This window comes from Lygodium microphyllum, chromosome 28 (genome assembly GCF_053477565.2).
Source record: "Lygodium microphyllum isolate KBCC chromosome 28, Lygodium_microphyllum_v1.1.10, whole genome shotgun sequence".
Taxonomy (NCBI): Eukaryota; Viridiplantae; Streptophyta; class Polypodiopsida; order Schizaeales; family Lygodiaceae; genus Lygodium; species Lygodium microphyllum.
In genome coordinates this window covers 90,151,308-90,158,374 of record NC_141162.1, presented here as the reverse complement: position 1 = coordinate 90,158,374, position 7,067 = coordinate 90,151,308, and positions in this window count along the sequence as shown.

The following is a 7,067-nucleotide window of genomic DNA, read 5'->3' as shown; positions in this document are numbered from 1 at the left end:
TGCTCGAGATAGTAGGAGCTTCAGGAGGTTTTGATCCTTGGAGCAAGTAAGTATTTGGATTTGTTGTTGAATATTAGAGTAGGACCATCCATCTCCATCTCTGGTTTTGACTTTTATTGCATTAGGTTAAGATTAGGATAGGAAAAAGAAGGGAAACAGAAGGGTTCTGCTACTGCTGGAAACAGGAAAATAGGGGCACAGATTCAGATTTCTGGCTGAAAGACTGTGAGGGATTAGTTTCTGAGGTTACAGCAGACTGGGATGGAGCAATAAGAGGTCGAGGGAACTAGGAAAGACCACATTTGACATTCTACCTTGTGAGAAGAGAGTGAGCTTGAGAGTTAGGGAGAGCCAGGGAGAGAGATATATATATATATATATATATATATATATAGAGCTACGGCGAGATCTTTGAAGTGCCGATCGATTCGAGCGCCACATTGATTCCTGGTATGCATGGCAATTCCTTGTATTGCTTTGCACCTATTTGGAAGGCACGGGATGATTCCAGGGAGTAGGCATTGACCTTGAAGCATCTCACGCAACTCGCGGACCGTCATCTGCGCCGTTGGACCGGCCTGTCCGGCTCCCAAAATAGGACCACCCGATTTCTGGAGTCGGATCGTCTGACTCCGAGAATCAGACCACCCTGTCCGATCCAACTCCTAGAATCGGACCACTGAGATAATCGGACCCAGTGCCAAAACCGGACCATTGGTCCTAGTGCCACAATCGGACCACTCGACCCAGTGCAGTAGTCGGACCCCCTGTCCGACTAGGAAAATTGGACCAAAGTAAAATTTGACCACCCTGTCCGAGTCTCAAATCGGATCGACTGCGATAATGGGATCACTTTTCCTATTGTGAAAATTGGACTAGCCCGTCTGACTCCCAGAATCGGACCAGCCTGTCCGACTCCCAAAATCGGACCACTTCACCAGAACTCTAAATAGAGGGTTTTTAAACCTTCCCTACAGTCATGGCCACCCTGATCACACCTTTGACCCCCCCTCAAAACCCAATTCAGCCCCCAGAAGCCAGAGGCCAGACAGGATAACCGAGGATTCACCCTGAAACCAACCAATCAACCAACCCTGAAGCAGAATAGAGAACACAGCATGGACTTTTAGTAAGACCTTAGATCAGCCAGAACCTACGCTTAGAGCCATATCAGGCTACGAATGTGAGAGAAAGAGTGGAGTTTGCATTGAGCATTTCTTGCATTCGCACCTCACTTTTGAGTTTACCACCAAAGGTGCACTATAAAAAAGAAAGAAAAAAGCCTGTTTTCGCACTGAGTACTAGAAAGCACGAAGCACAACTTGTGAATAAGATTGACAACTACTTTCAATAACAAGGAACTCATTAGGAGACATAATAACATCAAGGAACCCACTATTAGGAGAAGATCCCAAAACATAGTTGGTTATCTGAGAGCCCCATCAGTAGGACCCTAAGAGGACACGAAGATCTAGAAGGCAACAACATAGAGGATCGGACACTGTCGGAGCTACTCAAATTGATCGACGACCTTGTGGAGCTGGAAGTGGGAGCAATGTCAGGATCACGAGGCGGACAATGAGAAGACCGACTGGACTTGGGGGAATTCCCATTCTTAGTGCATGAGTTAGTCAATGAGTACGAATTGTTGACTAGGACGGTAGTTTAGGGCAGGCCAGTAGAGGAAGTGGTAGCAAACCTAGAAGAGGAAAGAAAGGCGACTAGAAAGGCGCTAGAGAGCATAATTTCCTATAACCACGAGTAAAAGGCTAGAAAACTCCAACAAGATGTAGACATGTACGAGGCCCAGCATGTGCTAGCCTTGGCTGGTGCAGCCAAAGTAGGACCAAATGCAGAGAGAGAGCGAGCAGCAGAGGCTGACTTATCATTGAGTGAACTTGTAGCCAAGCAACTCATGGACAATAGGTCCGCTGAGCAGAGCACAACAGCCTTAGCCACAGCATTACTCTTGGGATTAGGGGTCACACAAGGGGCAATCTAGGATCCCTATTGTCGCAAAGCAGCTAGACAAGTATGAACCTAGCAATGACCCATAACCTCTTTGGCAGGGGAGCCTAGTTGGCGCTTCCAGCACCAAATGACACAAGACCGGCCATTCCTAGGCTAGAGATGAACCCAACAGGCATACCCAGACCACCAGGGCCCCATGTAACTCATCCATTGAGTAACGCTCCTGTTCACTATGTGGAAGAACCCAGTGAAGAGGAGACCTATGTGAACCCATACATATCCTATGATGAGAAAGGCAATCCAGTCCTGATGGACTATCGACCAGTACCGGTAATGGTGCTAGGTAGAGGAAGAGGCAGAGGCTTTGGAGGACCAAGCTAAGATCCAATTTCATGCTGGACTTGCGGTCATCCAGGTCATATTTCATCACGTTGCCTGGAAAGGGAACATGCAAACAAGGACAAAGCTGACCTTCGATGCACCGAATGTGGAATCACACACTTATTTCCTGACTGCCCTAGACGGAAGCCATCAACTAGTTCTGCCAATGTGCCTTCAGTACCCTTGAGGCTATTCGGTGTGGAGACCTTTGGCAGTGAGGATACGCCCATCCCACTACATGTCATGACGCAAGCATAGATAAAACAGATAGGCATCTCATTGGCTGGGCCAAGTAACCTGGATGTAGCCTCGTTGGGAAAGAAAAGCTGGAGGAGAAGGAGAAAGAGAATGGACGCAAAGATTACCCTTAATACTGAGGAAGTTACAACGCTAGTGATGGAAAAGAGGGTCACTGATGCAAAGGTAGAGACCTCAACTCCTAAGATAGCAGAACTAGGAAGTGCCAAGGTAGGGGAATACCCCCACCCCAGACGGCAACTCGAGGCTATAGCCAAAGTTAAGGAGTGGGTCAAAGACACCCAGGAACACCTTAAGGATGTAGAGCCCATACTGGAGGACCAAATTGAAGACCTCTCTAGTGTGGGTACACCCGTTTCACCATCGCGACCTCAATCGGGGAACGCATCCACACCACGTGAGATGCCACAGAGGCAAGATCAAGAAGAAGCATGCCAGCAAGCTAACCAAGACATATGGTTGACCAAGGAGGAAGGCAACCACCTAGCAACCTCCTCACCACTTTAGTAACCACGCTAGTAACCTTGAGCCTAGGAGATTTGCTTCGGCAGCACCCTTCCTTATGGCAAGAATTAAAGCACTGGGTGGAGGGAAAGGAGGAGCACACTGCCACTGACTTGCAAGAGCAGGATGTAGTCATGCAGATTCCAAGCCTAATGCTACACTCAGTTCCAAGGTCACTGCACGTCAATGCTTTTTGGGAAGGCACTGAGATGCATGCAGTCTTACCTATCTTAGCCTTGGGGGATGCAACACGAAAAGGAATCGTAGACACAGGCGCCGGTGTCAGTGTCTTGAGCCACACAGTTCTACAGGTCCAGGGAAACCCACCTATGGAAACGGCTAGGCTCAATGTCACATTGGCCAATGGAATGAAGGTCAAACCATACGGGATCCTAAAGAACTGGCCAGTGAAGGTTGCAGGGGTGCAGTTTTTCGTGAACTTCATTGTCATGAAGGGAGTGGACTACGACATACTGCTAGGCTGACCCTGGATGAGGAATGCACGAGTTATTGAAGATTGGGGCAACAATCTCATCCTCTTGGGGAATAGAACGGAAGCGGTAAGGGTTGAGATGGATACCTAGAAGACTACCCAAGCCGACCTTGATGCTATCTCAACCATGCTAAAAGGTGATGCATATGCAAGCAAACCCTATGGGTCATTGACCAAGTACATCCCTTGCCCTGAGGACAAGCAGGATTGGATGCATGTTTTGGCAATCGTTGACCTACCATTCTCAAATGAGGAAGAGCTATATAGGCAAGTTGGTAAGTCCCCAAGCATGCCAACAAGGGAGCCCATCGTGCCACTCTGCATGATGGCAGGAAGCTCACGTAACCCAGGGAAAATGGTCTCATTCCATGTCCCCACCAACAAGCTTGAGCTTTAGGGAATCATAGAGTATCTGATCGATAAACTGAAGGGCAACATGGCTGCCAATCTGAAATCCCTAAGCGATCTTTTGGCTAAGCCTTAGTGAAAATGGACCACAATTCATGATCTTAACCTATTATACAATTGGGCCTTAGTCATTGACGAAAAGGAGATTGGAGAGGAAAACCCCGGGGTTGGCGAGTAGTCAGAGGGTTAAGACTCTGATGATGAGGAGTACGAGGACTGCCGCTCTATTGGGGACGAGAGTGAAGAAGAGCTAGACACGATAGAATATGACACTGAAGGGAGAGCGATCGAACAAATCAAGGCAGACTCTAGGCCTGGAAGGGAAAGGGCAGGCTGGAATGAAAGAGGAGTCATGTAGATGGAGTGCGATAGATCCTGGTTGGAGCACATAGGAGCCATGGATTACGAGCAGGTAGGTGTGGCGCAACCATTGGTAGTTCCAGTGCTTAAGACGGATACACCTACTGAATTACGACCCCCTGGTGAAACTCCTTCCTCAAGCGAGGGATGTGAGTTTAACTCGGAGTCAGAAGTCAGTACAGAGAGTGATCCTGAAATACCCTAACCCTCTAAGGTCAGATGCACCAAAGGGGACTTGCCAGTCCACTTAAGGGGCACACGGCTAAAGGAGGAGGCCAGGAAGCGAACTAAAAACTCAAAATCAGAGAGGCAAAAGAAGCCGCAGGATCTCCCCAAGCGCTTCACGAAGTTTAAGAAGGGTGATAGAGTGGTGATTCTGCTAGGAGCAAAGAGACAAGGGAAAATCAGTGAGCCAATTGAGGGACCCGCCAAGGTCAAGGAAGTCAACTTGGCAGGGGAAGGCGAGAAGCCTCGACCTGTGTTCATTGCTGACGACTTGACCAAGGATGAGGAGGCTAAACTTGTGGCTCTTCTACAAAGTATGTCGACGTGTTCGCTTGGTCCTTGGAGGAACTTAAAGGAGTTGATCCTAGGGTTGTGATCCATAATATCCCAATGGTTCCAGATGCGGTGCCAACAAAGCAACGACCTTACCTTATGAATCCCAAACATGCCCATGCAGTGAAGGAGGAAATCGATAAGCTCATGGAGGTGGGATTCATATATGAGATTGAGCACACGGATTGGGTATCACCTATAGTGATCGTTATGAAAAAGAATGGTAAAATGCCGCTACGAAGAGGGACAACTACCCCTTACCGTATACTGAGCACATGCTAGAGAGGGTAGCAGGCAAAGAAGCCTGCAGCTTCTTGGATGGCTTCTCTGGCTATAATCAAGTGCAAGTGCACCCTGACGACAGGAACAAGACTGCCTTCGCCACGGAGTGGGGTGTATTTGCCTAGATCGTTATGCCCTTTGGGCTAATGAATGCTCCTGTGACCTTCCAATGATTAATGTGCACCATCTTCAAGGATATGCTTAGATGCGAGCTAGAGGTATTCGTAGACGACTTATGCGTACACTCTAGTTAGGCCGAACACTTAGAAAAGTTGAGAGCTGTCTTTGAACGGTGTCGGTTCTACAACCTCTCGTTGAGCCCCTTAAAGTGCCAGTTCTGGGTGAAGCACGGATGTATCCTAGGGCACGTAGTGTCAAGGAATGGGATTGCCACCGACTTCTCAAAAGTTAGGGTCATTGTCGACCTACCACCACCCGTTAACTACAAGGACGTTCAGTGTTTCTTAGGCCATACGGGATACTATCGACGCTTTGTACTGAATTACGCACTGATTGCTAGACCATTGTACAAGCTATTGATCTTATTCAAGTGGACTGAGGAATGCCAGCGTGCATATGAAGAGCTAAAGAAGGCTCTCACCACTGGACCAATCTTACGAGCCCTAGACTGGAGCATAACATTCCATGTGCACATAGATGCCTCTAAGTTTGCTATTGGAGTTGTTCTATGCTAGCTTGGTGAGCATAACCTAGATTACCCCATGAGTTTTGCTAGCAGGTAGCTCACTAAAACAGAGATGAACTATTCCACTACAGAAAGGGAAGGGTTAGCCATGGTGTTTGCTGTAAAGAAATTTAGGTATTATCTATTGGCCACACCCTTCGTCTTTTTCATTGACCATCAAGCCTTGCTTTATCTTGTGAACAAGCCGTGCGCTACAGGTCGCATAGCTAGATGGTTACTTCTCTTGCTGGAATTTGATTTTTCTGTGGTTGTACGTAAGGGAAAGCAATACTACATGGCTGATCACAATGTCCCGTATACCCACAAGAGAAGTTGTTGGACAAGGCATACCTGACGACCTACCGGACGCTCACCTCTTTGGCCTATCTAGCAAAAGAGACTTTTTTAGGGCCGATCTGATGCCATATTGGGCTGATGATGTAGTTCAAGTGTTAGAGAAAGGTTTGCCTGAGAGACCTATTGAGAAAACCAGGCTAAGGAGACTTATCTTAAAGATCCAGCCATACCAACTGATCTCCGGCCAACTCTATAGGCTAGGACAAGACAGTTTGTTGCGTAGATGTGTGTGTGAGTACGAGATGCACGATGTATTGAGAGAAGTGCATGGTGGAATAGCTGGAGGACACTTTAGTGGGGACACAACAGCCCATAAGGTGCTACAATCCCAACTATGGTGGCTCACCCTATTCTGTGATGTTGCTAAATTTGTAAAACACTGCGATGAGTGCCAGAGGACTAAGGTGCCTGTGCGCAAGGATAAGATGGAGTTGACCCCCGTAATAGCGCGACAGCCCTTCGAAAAATGGAGCATTGACTTCATTGGACCTATCAGTCCTGCGGCACAGTACTCCCAGACACGCTACATCATTGTGGCAAAACTGATTACCTGACGAAGTGGGCAGAGGCAAGAGCCACTAGGAAGAACGACACTAGAACCACTATGAAGTTCTTGTGGGAGCAGGTCTTTTCACATTTTGGTTGTCCAATTGAACTAGTAAGTGATCAGGTTACACACTTCATTAATGAAGTGATATCCCACCTACACTTGACCTTCCTAATCATTCATAGAAGGTCCTCGCCCTACTACCCTCAAGCAAATGGCCAAGCAGAATCCACGAATAAAATCCTAGTCAACATGCTTACTAA